Genomic DNA, 19,834 nt, shown 5'->3' with positions numbered 1-19,834 from the left:
CAAGCCCCGTTCTGAGAACTGGGGGGAGACAGAGCCCCCTGGGCAGAAAGGACACTGACGTGTTCACAGGGAGAAGGGGGCTCCGCTGCTGGAGCGAGGACCACCAAGAGACAGGAGGGGAGTAACGGGGAAGAGCCCAAGTTGACTTTCAGATCAGAAGACTTTTAGGAGATTTGCATAATTTATGTCCTTTTGAGAACCACCATTTAAATTTATAAATACAGCCATGAATTCTCCTCTTTTGAAGAAAATCAATAGGCAGAGATTGCGAACCCACAACCCACAGTCGAGGCGAAGAATGAATGCCAGGCACTGGCTCAAAAAGTAATTTTCAGAGTTATCTCTGCAGCCACGGGTTCAGAAAGTGTTGGTTTTACATAGACACACTCTTAAAGCTGTGCAGGTGTCACTTTTTAATAAATGGGCAGAGAGAAAGGGATGAGAACGTGCCACCAGCAGGGCGGTGGGAAGCGAGGGGTCAGAGGAGCACGGGGTCGATAGGGGGTGATGGGGAAAGTCCGCGTTCTTCACCAGCAGCAGAGACAGCCCCCCTGCCCCTCTTCATCACAGCTCCTCGCAGAAATAGCCCCTCTCTGTGAAAACGGGGAACATCATTTCGAAGAATTCTATTTCATTTAGTCACCTCTCGAAGGCCAGGAGGTATCATCCTATTTTCACTTTTCTGAATCCTTAAAAAAGGGGGGGAGAGGGGAACCAAGCTTCAGTTTTCTAGATAAATGTGAAACATTGTTATAAATAGCCCCTCTAAAACTGCATTTAGAGGTCAGGGGCACCGAAGTTGCAGGAGCTGGGGCACCAGCAAATACGCTTTGGGATGTTATGGCAACAAAAGCGCTCGATGTTACTCGGACGCAGAAAACATACGTGGCCTGGCCGTGTGGTACGCCGGCTCCCTCCGTCCTTTGTGCAGGCATGACCTCAGATACCCACGTGCGAAGGGTTGTCAAGGAAACGGCAGCTCACCCTCTGGACCTGCGAGACAAAATGGCCCCAAGCATCTGAGCGACCAGCTGGGTGGGTGAGGGCGAAGGGAGACAGAAACCCGGTTGGGGACCAGGCGACCCAGAGCGCCCACGGGGCCGCATCCATCCCGAGCCTCCATGTGAGACCCTGGAGCGGCGGTGACCATGGCCAAGACAGGGGCTCAGCCCTCAGGAGGCTCCCCATCTGGCAAGAGCTCCCCGGCCGAGGGCAAGTCTCCCCACCCAGCGGGGTGTGGCTGGTGCCGGGAGAAGGCAGGGCAGAATCTGTGGGGTTCAGAGGCTGGAACAGTGGCCCTGACTGCGGGATGCAGAGACACCTTTCTCAAGGATGTGGACTGTCAGCTGGGCACTGAGGGAAGGCCGGGGCTCTGCATAGGGACGGTCCAGACAGAGGGACCTATGTTCCACTGCGGTGGAGTGTATGCCCTGGTGGGACGGGGCGGGGGGCGGGGGGGCGGTGGTTTGAAAGTCACATCTGGAGAGACAGATGTGCAGGCAACCCAACCTCCATTAGTAGCTCCAATAGACAAACTACAGATTTGTGCCTAGCTGATAAGATTCTTTGCAGAGATTATACTTTTTTAAAATGCAGGTTGTAGCTTCTTGAGGGTTGCTACAAATAGATCTTAGAGATTCCGATGTTGAATGTTTCTAGGTACTTTGATGGTCCCTTTTATTTCTTGTCTTGTGTACTTGACTTGCAAACACCCGAAAATCAGCATCTATAGTAAGTCTGTAAGTAAGTAAGTCACAGTAAGTCTGGGGAGTTTTAGGAGGCAGCATTTGGGGGTTTTTTTGTTTGCTTGCTTGCTTTGTAATCAAATTATGGTTTTGTTTTGTTTTTTTAATTTCAGATGGGGTCGGGATGAGGTATTAATATAAGAATCACAGGTGCATTTTGGAAGGAGGAGCACTGGACCTGGGTATCACAACACCTCCCCCATGTCCTGGCTATACAACCATCAGCCATGTGTCCCCTTCCGGGTTGTAGAGATGCTCAGTGACCCTCATGTGTCACCTTGGAAGCCAGGCACGTGCCTTTCAGTAACAGTCACTCCAGGCAACTGGAGGATATTTGAGCTTGATCCAGATTGCGTGTTGGAAAGATAATGGACAGAATGTCAGCTAAATCAAGCTGAAAAGAAACAGGTCAACCTTGGGCTCAGCCTTCCTGGGGTTGGATCAGGTTGAGGGGCACCTTGGGTGAGTTTTGGGCTGGGGATTCGTATGGTATGAGAACAGCCTGGAGGCGATCACATTCACTCCAGACTTCGGAGCTCCATTTGGGACCTCTAAACTTTTGCTGCAGGAGATGAAAAAAAAAAAAAAATGTGTTCTGGCAGCCAGGGCAGATGGGTGTAGGGGTCCTGTCTTGGGCACAGTGGAGAGAATCACTGAACATGCCCAGAGGCAGCCAGGCCCTCCCCGTGCCCCACTCCCCAAGCTAGTCAAGTGTCCACTGGAACAACCCCACCCAAACTGCCTCCGCAAACTCACCAAGGACTCCCACCCTAAAGCTCTGTGGCTGCTTTGCTCAAAGTATCCTTATTGACTATGGCATTCTGTCTTGTTTATTAATTAGTTCATATTTTCAAAATGCTTTGATGATGAAAAGAGCTACTTAGGGGCTGAGTTTCTATGGTTATTTCAGCTGTTATTTATATAATGCCACACAGACAATGCCAGGCAGCCCTGTGGATGATGGTGAGCTTCGAACAAAGAACGCGTCCTACCCCAGTGGAGTTGGAAGATTCCAGCACAATAGCAAGACCAAAATGAAACAAAACACCAACAAAATGGAGTGCAGATGAATCGGACTTTTCTGAGCATGATGACTGGAAATCAGCAGGCGATCAAGGGATTACAGAGCTCCAGGCAGTCCAGGAGCTGGTCCGAAGAGCATTCATTCCTTGGACACCAAGGCGTGGGAAGCATCTACAATGAGAAGCCCTTCGTTACTCTTGAGGCTGCACCCATGGACCCCATGAGGGACCTCACATACCCCAGGGTTCTCATCCCACAGCTTCACCTGTGTTGTTCCCATTTTTAGAGGTGGGAAAACTGAGGTAAGCCTGCACCAGAGAGCCCCTTTCCTGTCCCCATCTTGCCTTGACAGAATGACCTTGGTGTTAACCCAGTAAACAAGGTGGAGAAAATAATCTCCTATAGCAAGTATGTACATTTCCCTTGAGGAAACTCTCATCTTTGGGGATAAATTAATGGACAAACCCAATTGGAACAGAAGCAAAGGTCCCAGGAACCTGGGGGATGTGGAGCTTCCCTGTAAGGTTGGTTGTTGGTGGGGCTGGGAAAGAAGAGGCAGGATGGGGTAGGCATGCAAGAAGGGGTCAAGAGGCTGTGCAAAGCACAATAGGGTGTTCTAGTAACATCTGAGGTTGCCATATTCATCAAGTCCTTGGTGCAAATGAATCTTTAACAGAAACCAAAGAAGGAGATTGAGCTTTGCATACAGGTGATGAAGAAAGAAAGAAAATGCAATGTGCCAGTTCAGACGGGCACAGGAAGAAAGCTAAGGAGAAGACATCACATTCTCACCAATAGGGGTCTTAGGGGTTCAAGCCAGGTTTACCTAAATCCCTGCCTGACAGAGAGGTCCAGCCCTCATCAGGTGACACCAGAATCTGAGCTCCAAGACAGCCAGGGCCATGTCATCTGTGAAGGGGCATTTTCCAAGAAGCCAACAAAGCTTAAGCTTCGGGGCCTCTCGCTCACATGGATCCCTTCAGTGGCTGTGGGAAAGCCCTAGCAATTTTGTATTTGTGAGTGTGTATTCTTTTAAAGAGGGGCCCCCAAACTGCGTAAGCTTCAGGTCACATAAACCTGGGGCTTCTTCTGCTCAACTGCCTTATTTACCACTGTATTTTTAGAACCTACTACCACTGTGCACGGTACACAGCAGGTGACTTACATCTGCGTGCTGAAGTGGTAAGTGGATGGAAGGAAAGAACATGAATGGACAGATGAATGGAAGAAAGGAAACATTGGATGAAGAAAGGAGAGAGGTAGAATGGGAAGGAGGAAGGGAAGGAGGGATGGATGATTGGAAACATGGCTGCATGCATCCAACTGTCCATGGCTGCATGGACAGTTGGATGGATGGGTGGATGGATGGATGGATGGATGGACAGATGGGTGGATGAGTGGGTGGGTGGGACAGCTGGATGGATGGATGGATGGATGGAGGTGGACAGAGGGTGGATGGGTGGGTGGATGGGTGGGTGAATGGACAGATGTACAGATGGTTGGATGAATGGACGGGTGGGGGAATGGGGGATGCATGAATGGATGGACTGCAAGGACAAAAGGGTAATGGGTAGGCGGGTGAACAAATGGCTATGGAGGGATGGGTGGATGGGTGGATGGGTGGGTGGCCAGACGGGTGGATGGGTGGTGAGTGGGTAGGTGAATGGAAGGGAGAGAGGCGTGGATGAAACAGTGGTGACCAATTTAGAACTGAAGAGAAACTGAAAGCACTGACTAACATGCCATTTTAATTTGACGTGTATAATGCCAAAAAATATCCTAGCTGGAGGTCCTACAAAATCGTGTTGCTCACATGCCTCCATTTTTATGCACAAAAATACTGAGATCTTCATATAATAGAGAATTTCCAATACAGAACCACCTACAAAGAGAGAAGTGTTTACAGAGAGGCCTCCACAGCCACAGATAATATCAACTGATACTCAGAGCAGGGAGAACGAGCTACAAGTTCTGTTTATATTCCTGGATTCACGGTTTGCTGTTTATTTTTAAAGTTTCCATCTTGATGAGTTCATTAACCACCATTAGCAAATTTAGAAATGCTTGAATTTCAAGAAGAATGTTTTTTCTCTCCAGCCAACCGTGACATAGCAGGGCCTAAGGAGCAGCAGGAAGTGTTTCGTGTTGACATTTCTACTGGAGTCATAACCAGCAGCAGAGGGCTCCTCATTCACACCCACAGCTCCACAAAGAGGTGAACCAAAAGTGCTATGGTGCCTGAACACTATTCTCTGATCATTTTGCGCTTTGTTCCTTGGTCTTGAGAGGAAATCGGAAGGTTCCAGGAGGGAGGAGGGCCCCCGATTTGCTAAGAGTTGGCATTTAACAAAGTGTTAATAGTGATCAGCCATCCATATTATCTTTCAAAAGCTCTACCTGTGAACTTATTATGCCTTAATGGATTGAATTTTGCATCACCCTCCCCCCCAAAAAAAGATATGTCCACCAGATCCTCAGAATGTGATCATATTTGGAATAAGGGTCTTTGCAGATGTAATTAAGGTAAGGATCTCCTGATGAGATCATCCTGCATTAGGGTGGGCCTTAAATCCATTGAGTGTCCTCTTAAGAGACAGCAAAGGAGACACAGAGGCAGGGGAGCAACCCACCGGAACAGGAAGTCAGAGAAGAAGCCATGCAGCTATAGCCCAAGAATGCCCGGGGCCACCAGAAGCTGGAAGAGGTAAGAGAGGATTCTCCACTTTGGAAGGAGCACAGCTCTGCTAACACAGTGAGTTCAGACGTGTGGTCTCCAGAACCGTGAAAGAAAAAATTTCTGCTGTTTTGAGCCGTCCAGTTTGCGGTTACTTGATGCAGCAACCCTAGAAAGCTCATACAGATACTTCCTGGAAATTGACCTAAATGAAAACACTCTTTCTTCCTCCCCCATTTCATTTGGTGATAAAGTGTCTGTCTAAAGGAAATGGAAATTATCCAAGTAAAATGATAATTGTGATCAAATCTCTTCTTCCTCCAAGAAATACAATCCCAACTAGCTAGACTGATGTAAATATTTGGAAAAGATGGTTCTGTTCCTGTCTTTGCTGGATGTTCCCTACAGCCTTGGTCCCTTCTCATATGGGCACAATCGGGATGACACTTACTTGAAATGTACATTGGTGTAAATGCATCTAATAAAGCGTACATTTTAATAGAGTATTACCATGCCCCATGGTACCTTGTACGTGGTAATTACCCAATGATTCTGTGTTCTACCAGGTATGGTTCAAGTGACAATCACTTTGGAAAAGGTACCTGCCGCCCCCCACCTTATTCACCAGAAAAATAGAGAATCTAAAAATGTTAATATAAAACTGAGGAAAAACATGTATCCCTTGGAGGAAAACAATCCCATTTTACCAGAACCATGATTTCCAAGTTTAAAATTAAATACTTTGATTTATGGGGGCGGAAGAGAGAGAGAGAAGAAATCTGGGATAATTCCCAAGTCATCACGCATTAGGTACATTTAGCAACAGCATTAGGCTTGAAAGCAACTGTTAGATGGTTCTGACAGCAGTAACCAGAGGCAGAATTGTAGCTACTATTGGTGGAGTATGGGCTCAGCAAAGTACAATGCAGAAATCTCTACCTACACAAGGATTCACAACCGGGAGGGACTTTGCCCCGCAAGGGATATTCAGCAATGCCTTGTGACATGTTTGGAAGTCACAATTGCAGATCAGGGGTAGAGGGTGTGCTAGTGAGTACAGGCCATGCTGCTAAATATCCTGCAATGCCCAGGACAGGCCCCTACAGCCCAGAATTACCAAGCCCACAAGGTCAGTTGTGCGAAGATAAGAAACCCGGCCTCCCTGTGTAGTATTACTCCAACATAGGCCCACCAGTGGTCCCCAACAGGCCCAGCCAACAGATAAAGACACTGAGTTTCAAGAACAATAAATAATATGCCCAGAGGTGCCTGGGTGGCACAGTGGGTTAAGCGTCTGATTCTTGGTTTTGGCTCAGGTCGTGATCTCAGGACCTGAGGTCAAGTGTGGAATCTTTATTAAGGTTTTCTCTCTGCCCCTCCTGCTTGTGTGCTCATGATCTCTCTCACTCTCTCTCTCTAATAAATACATATATCTTTAAATAGTACTAATATGCCCCCATTCCCATGGTAAGTTTGGAAATCCGTGGTTTACTCTCCAGGGATGGATGACAAAATAGCAATTGTTTACCAACCACAGGAACCTGGAAATGGATTAAGGATGGAAAAACTTGACAGGGATTTTTGGTTAAAGAGACACAGTAATTTTCATGGCTATGCGTGTTTCTGGGTGTTGACCACGAGCAGGTCCTGATGTCAAGGGGGGAACACATTCTTTATAACCTGCCGACCCGTGTTTGCCTCTCCTCTGATTTTTTTCTCTGCTTTATCATCCATAATTGGATAACTTTTCTTCAATTTTCTCCTTGGAGCAGTGAAGATAAGGTTTCTGTTTAATCATCCTCCTCGAAGCACTTGCAATCAGGCAGGATATTGCTGCTTTTAAAATAAGACAATGACATTTAATGACTTTCCTTTCTTCCTATAGAAAAGATTAATTTATATGCTGGAGCCATCGTTTCATTGGAAAACTCAGCCTATTCTTTGTGAAATGCTGCAATATGATTAACAGCTCAATCCCACCCTTATATTTTTAATTTTGTGGCTTTCTTTGCTTCTATTTACCTTCACAGTCTAATTGAGCCTTTGCTTTTGCATTAGGATAAACTCAGTCAGTGGAGCAGAGCAGTGGGTGCCTCCAGGAGGCGCCGCAGGAATCAGCCTTCAGGTCTCTAGGCAGGGCTGCCATATGGAAGAATCTGGACAGTCACGGTGAGTGAATGGAACACTTGGGACCTTGCCTGGAGGCCTGCTTAACCCAACCTCTATGATCCGACCTTACCACCCCCACATGGCCATTGGTTTGTTTCACACACCCTCAGCTCTGGCCACACCAGACAGCTCCTTTTCCCCAAAACATCCAATGTATCCCCATATTTCCACATCCCTTTTTAAGATTTTCCCTTTTGCCTGAACACTTCCTCACTGTCTCTTCCATCAAAATCCAGTCTCCACTGTAGAAGTGACTCACTCCCTCCTGTACCCACATGGTCCTTTCTATTGAAGATCCTGTTTCATGATGCCTTTTATCATGGTGCAAACAGCCAACTACCCCTTGGGGATCACTCTCCTGGTGGCCAACTACCATGTTGTCACAACAGCCATGAGCTGCTGAATCATCCGTGTCATGTTACAGTTGAGGAAGTCAAGATGTAGAGAAAGTCAGTGTTCTGTTCTAGTTCACACAGTTATTAAGAGGGTGTGGTAAGCTATAGAGCCAAACTCTGAAACTTTTTTCCTTATAAAACTCAAGGAAGAGCCCCTTGCAGTGCCGAAAGAGAAGGGTCTGAATGAAAGTTTCCCCCACAGAGAGAGGGCAACATGGCCACAACCCAATGCCTCCACTGTATGGACCACCTCTCCCAACACACTGCAAATGGCGGGCCAGAGTTCTCCCCAGCCCCTCCGTCCCATAGACCTGTTTCCAGTTAAAAATTACCACATGAAACATGCAGTGGAAAACCTTCTAAAGTGGTGCCATGAATCAACTTTAATAAAATGTGTTTATCTCTCACCCACAATGAGATTTTCCCTACCAAAAAATCACATCGCTTCATGTCTCAAGCCGAGAGAAAGGGTTCAGCCGATCCTCAGGCCAAGTTCTAGCCTCAGAAATTTGCTTCTAATTCTTCCTGATGTTAATGGTTAGTGTGACCTGTTTCCTAAGAGATAAGATGCCCTTTTGCAATAGAATCTTACAGTTCCAATTGTCTCTAGCGCTCACAGATGACTTGATCTGTTGTGACAACTTCTTGGTGCCCCCAAAGCTATACATTACAGATACTAAGAATTCTTACTGCCAAGGACTGAGTAGATGTGGTCAGGAAAAAGACATCATAGTTGTAACAGTTTTGCCTGAGAAGAGTGACTGACTCATCTCTGGTGCAGAAAGCCCACACCCGCCTCTCTGTGCTCGTTCGCGGATATGACATAACCCAGTGATTACAGATAGAAGAGCAGCCCCATCTTGCCTTCCAATGCCCCCCACACCCTCTCTCTCTGACACAGAGACAACTTTAACTCCACCCTGGCTTTCAGTTCAGTGCCACCCAGTATAAAATACGCCCTCCACTCGATTGCCTATGGCCCAGAAAATCCTGATAGACAAACCTCTAGGAGCCTTGGGGATCTTACTTTTCAGTAACTCTTAATCGTTTTAGGTTCCAGATGCCTTAAAGAATTTGGTTAAAAAGCTCTGGTCCTCTCTCCGAAAGCACATATACACATGGGCTTACAGTTTCAAGGAGTCTGCTGACCTACAAGGCCAATCATGAAGCCCTATGGTTGAAAACCCATGATCCATTTCAAGAGAGACCCAGAAAACCATCAAAATTTGGCCAAGATATTGCAGCCAAGAGAAGAAGTAAGGCAAAAATGCAGATCCTATGCTCCAAAAGACAGTACTAGTGAAACTACTTCAGGCTGCCCCATGGCCCCCCATGGCCCCTCCCAGCACTATCTCCCACCCTCTGACTCCCCTCTCCCATGATCATACATGGAGTCATTTATTAAGTTTGGGGTTTTTTTTTAAGATTTTATTTATTTATTTGACACAGATCACAAGCAAGCAGAGAGGCAGGCAGAGAGAGGGGGTGCGGAAGCAAGCTCCCTGCCTAGCAGAGAGCCCGATGCGAGGCTCGATCCCAGGACTCTGGGATCATGACCCAAGCCGAAGGTAGAGGCTTTAACCCACTGAGCCAACCAAGTGCCCCTATTAAGTTTTTTCAAGTAAACTTTTTAATGAAGAAGGACACACATGCTAAAAAGTACACAGCTTGGTAAATGTTCACAAAACACACCAACCAAATCAAGACATAACACACTCTGAGCATCCCAGAGTCTTCCTGACATCCCCTGGCAGTCACCCCCACCTGGAAAAATCAACACTCTCCTGATGGCTTTCACCCTAATTAGCTTGACTTGTTTTTGACCCCTTCTATCAATGGAATCAAATAATATGTGCCCTTTTGTGTCTGGTTCTTTCCCTCAAAATCATGTTTGGAAGAGTCATCTATATTGTTGTATATAATTGTAATTTATTATATCTCATCACTGTCGAGAGCCCCATGGTACGAATATGCCACAATTTAATTTTCTGTTCTATTGTTGATGGATATTGAGGTATTTCCAGTTTGGGTTATTATCGATTGTTCTCTGGTGAACTTTCTCACGCAGGTCTTTTGATAAAAGTGTACTTAACTATTTTGTACTTAACTATTTCGAGCATACACATAGGTAAGGAAGCACTGGGACCCAGGCTGTATATATGTACAAATTTAGTAGATAATGCCAAAAATGTTTTCCAAAGTGGAAGTCCCAATTTACATTCCCACCAACAGTAAATAAGAATTCCAATTGTTTCACATATTCTCCAACACGTGGTAGTATCAGTCTTTTTAATTTTAGCTATTCAAATGGTTATTTCACTGTAGCTTGAAAATGGATTTCCCTGGTGATAATAATGGTTGAGAAACTTTTCAGGTATTTATTGGTCACTTGGATGTTTATTGCTTTATTATAGAACATTTATTCAAGTCTTTTTGCTCATTTTTCTATTGGGATGTTTATCTTTTTTATTGGTTTGTGAGGTTTTTAACATTCGTATTAATATTTTATTAATTCATCAATATTTTATATTCATATTCTAATATGAGTCCTTAGCCAGATATCTATATGACAGATACCTTCTCCTGCTCTGAGACATGACTGTCTGGATACCCAGTTGATTTAGTATCTCTTGGTAAAAAGACTTTTTTCCGTAGTGTACTGCAGTGCCATTCACTTTTGACATAAACCACTAATCTTAAATATATGGGTCTATTTCTGGACTTTGTTCTCTTCATTAGACAATTTTTTTCCTTACACCAATGCCATGCTCTCTTAAATATTGTAACTGTACAATGAGTTTCAATATCTAATAATATATGTCTTCTAATTTTGCTCTTCTTTAAGATTATCTTAGCTCTTCTGGGCTCTTGCATATAAGCATAAGGATCAGAAAGCAATTTCCACAAAAATCATCCTGGAATTGGATTCAGTTTGCATTGAATCTATACTTAATTTGAGGAAGATTTGATATCTTTATAGTAGTAAATTTTCTAATCCATGAACATGGTATATACCTTCATTATTTGTCATCTTTAATTCCTTTCAGTAAGAGCTTGTGCTTTTCAGTGTGGAAGAGTCACACATTTTTCATTAGATTAATTCCTAGAAATTCATTGTGGGTTTTTTAATTGTATGAGGTGGTGTAGGGGTAAAAGGGGCTGATGCTACTGGAAGTGATTATTTTATTTTTTGATTTTTTGTTGTTCCTGCTGTAAAAAAAATTTTTTTAATTTTTATATAGAGAGTCCATATCCAGATCTTGCTAGGCTAATTTATTAATTCTAATAATTTATATATTATTTTGTGTTTTCTATGTTATCATGTTGTCTATAAATAAGAATAATTTTATGCTTTTTTTTCTTTCTTTTTTCCTTTTTTTTTAATCTTTTTTCTTTTTCTTACCTTATTATGCTAGTCAGGATCACCAGTAAAATGCACAACTTGTGGTAGTGGCCATCCTTGTCACTTAGACTATTTCAGAGAGAAAGATGTTTATATTCTACCATTAAATATGATGCTCTACTATAGGATTTTTATCCAATGTAAGAAGTCCTGCTCTTATTCTTGATTTTTACTTTTTGTCTTTACTTTTTGTTTATTGTGTTTTGTTTTTCTCCTTTATTCTCTTAGTGTGGTGATTACAGTGACGAATTTTATATTGACTTTGAATTCCTGGATAAACCCAACATAGCTTTTATGTATCATTGTATTCTATTTAGAATATTTTATTTAAGATTTCCATGTTCAGGAGAGAAATTAAGCCATAATTTTCCTTTTTTGTAATGTCTTTACCAGGTTTTTGTGAGATTATATTAGCCTCCTAAAGCAAGTTGGGAAGGGATTATTTTTCTGAATTTTGGTGCAACCGGTTGGCTATATCTTCCTTGAATGATTGAAAAAAATCCACCAGTGAAGTCATCTGAATCTGGAGCTTTCTCTGTGGGAAGAATTCAATTATAGAATAAGTTTCTCTGATAGATATAGGACTATTCAGGTTGTCTATTTGTTTTTGGTAATTTGTAGTTAAGTGTTGTTTTGCTAATTTCCAAACATATAAGAATAAAATTGTTCATAATATTACCATTAATATCTGTAGGATCTGTAGTGGTTTGGGGTTTTCTTTCTTTTTTTTTTTTTTTCCAGTCAAGATTTTGGTACTTTGTGCTCTCAGTCTAGCGAGAGGGTTGTCGATTTTATTAGACCTTTTGAAGAATGAACATATGGCTCTATTCTATGTTTGTTTTCTATCCTGTTAATTTCTGCTGACCTGAGGGTAAATTATAGTCTTTATAAAATCTCTGGTTTCCCCCATCTATGTGTGTATACCAGGTGTCCAGTTCAGAGTCTGGAGTATTTACTAGGGCCCCTCCTCCTGCATATTTCCTGAATACAAACGTTTCCCACCCTAGTACCATAAAACTGCCAATAGCTGGCTGTTTGTTCAATATCTTTGATTCTTAGACCCTTGCCCTGTGTAACTGTGCCCTGCGCAAATGCCTAAAGGTGAGAACCATCAAGTATTGGGCTCACTTCTGCTCAGTTCTCTTCTCTTTGTGATCTTGACTCCTTAAGTGCTGGCTGCCTAACCAATCTCTACCTCTAATGTTTGCTTCCCCAGTCCTGCAGGATTGCCCAAATTTCTGCTACTTTCTCTGCCTCTCAGCAAGGGCTTTTTAGCAAGCAACTCAGCCTCTTGTCACAACTGAGTATCAACAAAATACCCAGAAGGACAAGCATGTTGACTCGCCCTCAATGATCCCTTCATCCTCAGACCGTCCCCCTCAATTCTGGATACCTTCATAGCTTTATGATGCCTTCACACAGAGGCTTTGAGGGCTTTGGCTTTTTTATTTAATTTTGTGTGAGTTTTCTAGTTGTTTCCATGGGTCTGTTGGTCTGATAAAAGCAACTCCTTCAAACACAGAAGGAGATAGCTTGTTTTTATTTCAGCCTGGAATTCAGGATCCAAACAACATCCAAGGCCCCTACTCTTCATTCTAGTTTTATCTCCTAGATTCTCCCTAAAGGTGAGCACCCCACTTGCCCTCATAGCACTTGGTTCTGCTGTGTTCTTTATCAGAAATGCTATCACTTGCCAATTCCACCTGTCAAATTCTTGGTCATGCTCCAAGACTTGTTGGAAATGTTACATCTTCCGGTGGCTCAGTCACTTAAGCATCTGACTCTTGGTTTTATCTCAAGGTCATGAGATCCCATAGGACTCTGTGCTCATTGCGGAGTCTGCTTGAGAGTTTTCTCCCGCACTCTCCTTCCCTTTCTGCTCTCCCCCTACTCCTATGAGCTCTCTCTCAAATGAATAAATGAGTAAAATCTTTTTAAAAATGAGAAATGTCACTTCCTCTACCAATCCTGTCCTTATCCTGGCAGTTGAATGTGATCTTTTTTCCTTCCCTGACCATCCATCCTGTCACTGCCTTGTCTGTGGGACATTGAGATCCTACCCTAGACTACAAGTTCTGTGAGAGAAGGACTGGGGTTCATTTATCCACCTGCCATCGGTGCTAAGAGGGGACTTAGCCCGTTCACATAGGCTCATTGTCCCATTTAGATCTCTGAATTGAATTGAAATTCAGTATTACATAGTGGTCAGGAATCATGTGTCTAAGTGGCAGAAACCCAAATCAAACTAGCTTTTTAAAATGTATATATTATATTATATTATATTATATTATATTATATATAATTTATATGATATTACATGATAAATTATATATAATTTATATGATATTACATTACATTATATTACAACATGTACATGCCAAGAGGGCAGAAACTACAGGCTCCTGTTGAGGTGAGAGCCCAGAAAGAAATATATTGTCAAAACCAGTTCATGAGTTATGCCTGGGGACCCAGCTGTTCTCTAATGAATTGAAAAGAAACAGCTTTGCAGCCAAACTACTGCTCACTTTCTAGGACTGATGTCCCACAGAATTCCACTCAAGGAAAACCCAATACTCCACAAACTGCCTAACCAAATAAAGCTTCTGGAACCTTCTATGACCATGATTCCTGCCACAATGCTACTACAACCAGATCTGTGCAACAGCCATTTCTTTTATAATCCTATTACTCTATCTTAACTGAATCACCTTCAACAGATAAAGAGTCTTGGCTGTCTGCCCTCCCCACTGAGGATTAGCTGTGGTTTGGGGAGCAGTTGGCAATTTCCTCCCCAGGGAGCTGTGACTCCAGGGTCCTTTGGTCATTTTCTGTTTCTGCGCCTGGACTGGGGGCTGGTACCAGCACTCATCGTGAGCCGTTCTCACCAAGATGTTCTACACGAATATTACAAGGGCAGCTGATTTGTCTCCAAGCAATTTGCTTCTTTTACCAAGGAAAATGCTATTTTTAAGAGGAATAAATGATAATGTCTATGTGCATAACCTTTGACACAGTATCCCTGTATCTAAGAATTTGCCTTGAGAAAATTATAGCAGACGTGGGCAAAGATGCGTGTACAAGGCTGTGCACTGAAGCCTCATTCTTAATAGCAGAAAGAATACAGGCAGAGAGCCTAAATCGTCATCAGTAGTGAAAAGACTACAGAAATGGCGATTTCGGCTAGTGACAGAATCTTGGGCAGCCATTAAAAGTCACATGCTGAGATAGTCGCTGACTTGGGCGAGTGTTCCAAGTAGTCAGTGAGAAAAAGGGCCAGAAAGTAATAAAGTCCAGTTTGCTTTTGGAAGGATTAATCTTTATGTATAAAATACACATTGAGCTGATCTAAAAAGACACACCAAAATATTACTGCTGGTTATTGCTGCAAAGCATAGCAATGGTTGACTTCGGGGTTTTGTATACAAAGAACCCCCATTTCATTTCCTTCTTAGGGGACAGGGAAGCTTCTACACGCATCCGAATAGCCAGTGCCCTGTTCACATCAACATCGGACCACAAACACATCTGTTTTAAAGAATCTGCTTCTGTTAACTGGGCTCCTAAGGACAATCGTATTTTATAAAGCATTCATATTGGCCTTGAACATGGTTTTATTGGCAGGAAAAAAAAAAAGGGGGGGGGGGGGTAGTGCTATAATTTTGGGAAGGGACCAACTTCCAAGACCAGAAGCAGGCTTTTGAGGCCAAGAGTCCCAGCGTGGACATAAAAGCCAGAGGCAGGCCTCCCATCAGGCTAGTATTTGAGACGGCTTGTCTTCAGCTGCTCGAGTGACAGACAATTTCCCTCCTGTTTTCCAAACTCTGAAATGCAGTTCCATTGTCTCTACGATAATACATTTCCAAAGGATAAAATATGTCACATAGATGAGGCTCCAAAGGTCCCTTCCAAGCGCACGGTCTGCTCAGAGATGAGGCAAACCCCAGAGAAGTTTGGCCAGAAAACCAGAGGAAGTGGAGAGGGACTCAGAGTATCTCAACAGCTTCGTGCAGGAACCTACCGGCGATGAAAGGCACCAGGCGGGAATTTCCTCCTCATTTAAGTAGGTGATTCTGACTCTCCCTGGGTCCCTTTATTTGTTTTTCCTGCTTCTTGATACATCTTAAATTTGAACATTATTTTAAGCAAAGTTGTTGTATGTTAATTTACTTTACCAAACGCACACAGAGCTGTCTCGGGAGCTGGCGTGATAGATGGTAACTGCGCTGGCTATTGGCCCCAAAGGCGGTAATTTGTGTTTTGAAATTCCTTAATTATATATGTACACAGTAACTCTAATAGCCCCCATAGAGGCACTGGGCCCGGCCGGAGTCCCTAAACGCTGTCACAGAAACAGGAATAAAAACTTATAAAGGAAGAATTTTAAATCAGTAATGGGGATAAATTGTATAAAAGAAAATCTGTAATGTAGTATACAAGACATTCAAACCACCACATCTATAATTACAAAGAAGAGTAAATCACCAAAAGAATTAAATGTCCTTGCTACAATAAAGAAGAAGAATTTACTTTTAACTCGGAGCTGCCATCCTGTTGTTGGAGGACCCCCATCCCAGCTAGCCCTTGGGAAACGTAAGGGTGGCAAAGGAAGTCAAGTTTCAGAACTAGGAGGAGAGAGCTGGTAGCTTCCATGGGGGTTCATGTCCTGTTTTTACCACAGCAAGGCAAATAAATGAGCCAATGAAATGATCAGGCATATGACAGTGTTTCTATGTAAATATCCGAATTTTAAAAATGAAAAAGCAATTCCATTCTACAGTGTACACAAAGTGCATACGGTGTAGCATGTATGTCTCTTCACAACGCGCAAAGCATTTTCTCAAAGAGCTATTGGTGTGGGCTCACCACAGCCACCCGGGCCCCGCTGGGCAGACAGCATTGCTCCATTTTACAGAAAAGGAAACCAGGGCTCAGTGCGTCAGTGCCTGGTATATGGTCTCATTGTCAGAAGTGATGGAGCCAAGGCCAGAAATCAGGAACTGTTCCCCCAACCCTACCCACTGCGCCCCACCCCCACCCCCATGTAAGGGCATTTGACGCAAAGAACAGGAAAGAAGCCATGTAGGCGTCTGCCTCTGGGGACTGGTCTAGGCATGATGGCTGGCAGGGAGGCCCACAGAGACGGGAGTTCAGGAACACTGGCTAGCCCAGCGAGAAGGATCAAGCCCCCATTCCTGCACCTGTCCCAAGTCTCCTCCCTAGAAGTGGGGACAGATCCCAGTCTTGCCACTGACCCCGAGGATATCATGGGTGACACACTTGACACGTCTCTAAATAACAGGCTCCCCTTCCTTGCAGGCAAGTAACTCATACAATCGTTGCCCTGCATAACTCACAGACTGCTGTAGTGATGACATGCGAACCTTCATGCCCAGTGTGCAGGCCCAGGGGCACGGCTGGCTCCGCTGGAGGAGAAGTAGCGGGTCCTAAATGAAGCACATGCAGGGGCTTGTGAACCACAAAGTCCAAAGTCTTCACACAGCTGAGGACTGTTGTTACTGTTTCCTCGACAGATGACACCGAGAACACATCACCTGCTCTACACTGGGCTGGGTACTCTGGGGGAAGCTAAGGGTCAGGTGAGGGGCATTTCCCATCCAATGAAAAAGGCAAATGAAGCAAAGCTTAAGGCAATGAAACAAAAATATCCTCACCCTGTGAGTGTCGACAGCAGCAGAAACCACTGTCCCAAGTTGCTTGTCAGGGATGTGGGAAATGATCCTCAGAAATTGCTTTGGAGATGAGGGCAGGGTGAGGTTCCAGGTGGCCCAGGAGGAGTTTGGGGATGAGGTCGTCTCTCAGCGACCACCCAAGCCCTCGTGACTCAGAGGTGGGCCAGCGACCAGCAACAGCAGCATCTCCTGGGAGCTCATCAGTGATGCAGACAACACAGTGACCCAGGCTCAGCTCAGATGGGGAAACTGGGCTTCAGGAATGTGTCTGAAAATACCAGAAGTGACCACAGTGAGATCCTGCTTCCTACCCATTAGGATTGCTATTCTAGAAGAAGAAGAAGGGAGGAGAAGGCGAAGAGAAGTGGAGGAAGAAGAGGAGGAGAAGGAAGGAAGCAAGAGTCCGAGAGTCAGAGAGGATGTGGAGACATAGGCGCCCTCACGCACAGCTAGTGGGAGTGCAAACTGGTGCAGCCCTGTGGAAAACAGCCCGGCGGATCCTACAGAAGACCCAGCAATTCCGCTCATGAGCGTATGCCCAGAGGAATTGAAAACAGCATCTCCAACAGATGTTTGCAGATCCAGGTTCATAGCAGCATTAATCACAATAACCAAAAGATGGAGACAACCCAAGTGTTCAGTGACGGGGCAACAATAAACAAAATATGACGTCTATACACCACGGAATATTATTCAACCTTAAAAAAGAATGGTGTTCCGGCACAGGCTAGAACAGAGATGAACCTCAAGGCCATTATGCTATGTGACAGAAGCCAGTCACAGAAGGACAAATATCGTAGGTTCCACTTATATGAAGGACCCTGAAGAGTCAAATTCAGAGCAACCGAAAGTAGAGTGGTGCTGACCAGAGGCGAGGGGTAGGGGGCATGGAGGGTTGGTGTTGAACGTGTCCAGAGTTTCAGTTTTGCAGAATGAAAAGAATTCTGGGTTTAGTGGTTTCACGACAATGTGAGTGTCCGTAATGTTCCTGAAGGCTGCACTGAAAAGTAGTGAATTTTCATAAAGGGTACTTTGCAAATTAAAAAAAAAAAAAAAAAAAGATATGATGCTCTATAAACAAATACCTAAAAGATCTCCCGTGCCACATGCAAGGAGCTTAGAAGTTGCCACTGCATCCTCACAACTGGTGAAAAGCTGAACACTCTGAACAATCCAGAACGTTCCCTAGCTGTGTAAGCGAACTGAGGTCATAGCACGAACTGCTGCCCCCTGCCCCAAACTGGAGAGACAGACAGGTGGGTGCTGAGAATCCCAACTAAAGGCGGCAGAAACTGCTACAGAACCCAGGGCAGGTAGGGAAACAGGAGCTGTCATCGACAAATGGCTGGAGGCTCAGTGGAGACAAGACCCCAAGTTTAGAAGTCCAGAAGGGCCCAAGCATAGGAGGGACCCCACACTTTCATGGGTTTTGTTTTTTGTGTTAGTTTTATTTTTTTGTTTGTTTGTTTATTGTACAGGAGCTCTGCCAGGTTCTCACCATAAATATCAGATAAAAATCCCCTCATGTTTCTAGTAGGGAGAGGGGGAAAATGAAGTTTTTTGAAATATTCCAGAGCACTGTTAACAAGGCCTGCCATCAGGAGAAACTAGCTAACCAGACCTAATTTGCTAGTGTTTATCAGACACAAGCTGACCTAGGAAGGGAAATACCCAACTGCAATCCACTCTAGCCATCTTCTTCCAAACTAATCAGGGAGGAGAAAACAAACTGAGAGACACTATGAAGTTCACAGCCCAGAAACACAGGCTCCCTAAAGGGCCCTCCCCACCACCACCGCATTACTAAAGACCTATTTAGAGCAATTCCTTTTACCCAGTACATCACATCCAAATATGAATTAAAAAATTATAAGGCATACTAAAAGACAACATAGTTTGAAAATACAGAAGAAATATTACAACCATACAGGCAGAGATGATCAGACTGAGAATTTAAAACAGCTGTGATTAATATGCAAAGGGCCACAATGGATAGAGAGAGATCATGCAAGAGCAGACGGGCAATGTAAGCAGAGGAATGGAAATCCTAAAAAGAACCAAAAACAATGCTGGAGATCAAAAACACAGGGAGGGAAATGAAGAGTGCTTTTGATGGACTTAGTAGATTTAACATGGCTAAGAAAAGAACACCTGATCTTGAAGCTCTGACAACAGAAACTCCCAAAACTGAAAATCAAAGAGAAAAAAAAAGACTAGAGATCCCAAACCTACAGGACAACTACAAAGGTGTAGCACATGCACAAGGGGAACACCAAAAGGAGAAAAGAAAGAGAAAGGGACAGAAAGGATCTTTGAAGCAATAATCACCGAGAATTTCCCCCAAATTAACACAGACACCAAACCACAGATGTGGGAAGCTCAGAGAACACTGAGCAGGAAAAATGCCAAGAAACTACACCTAGACATATCATTTTTCAAATTACAGAAAATTAAATATAAAGAAAAGACCCTAAAAGAAACCAGAGGAGAAAAATCTTGTCTATAGACAAGAGAAGTTAAGAATTGTATTCAACATCTCCTCTGAACCATCCAAGCAAGAAAGAATGGAGTGAAATATTTAAATGTTGAGAGAAAAAAACACCAACCTAGAATTCTGTACCCTGTGAAATTATCCTTCCAAAATGAAGGAGAAATAAGACTTCTGCAGACCAATAAAAATTGAGGAAATACCTGCATTGCAAGAATGTTAAAAGAAGTTTATTTAGCAAGAATTA

The sequence above is a fragment of the Mustela nigripes genome, chromosome 4 (genome assembly GCF_022355385.1).
Source record: "Mustela nigripes isolate SB6536 chromosome 4, MUSNIG.SB6536, whole genome shotgun sequence".
NCBI classification, from domain to species: Eukaryota; Metazoa; Chordata; class Mammalia; order Carnivora; family Mustelidae; genus Mustela; species Mustela nigripes.
The sequence above is the reverse complement of the archived record's forward strand: the minus strand, read 5'-3'. Positions refer to the sequence as shown.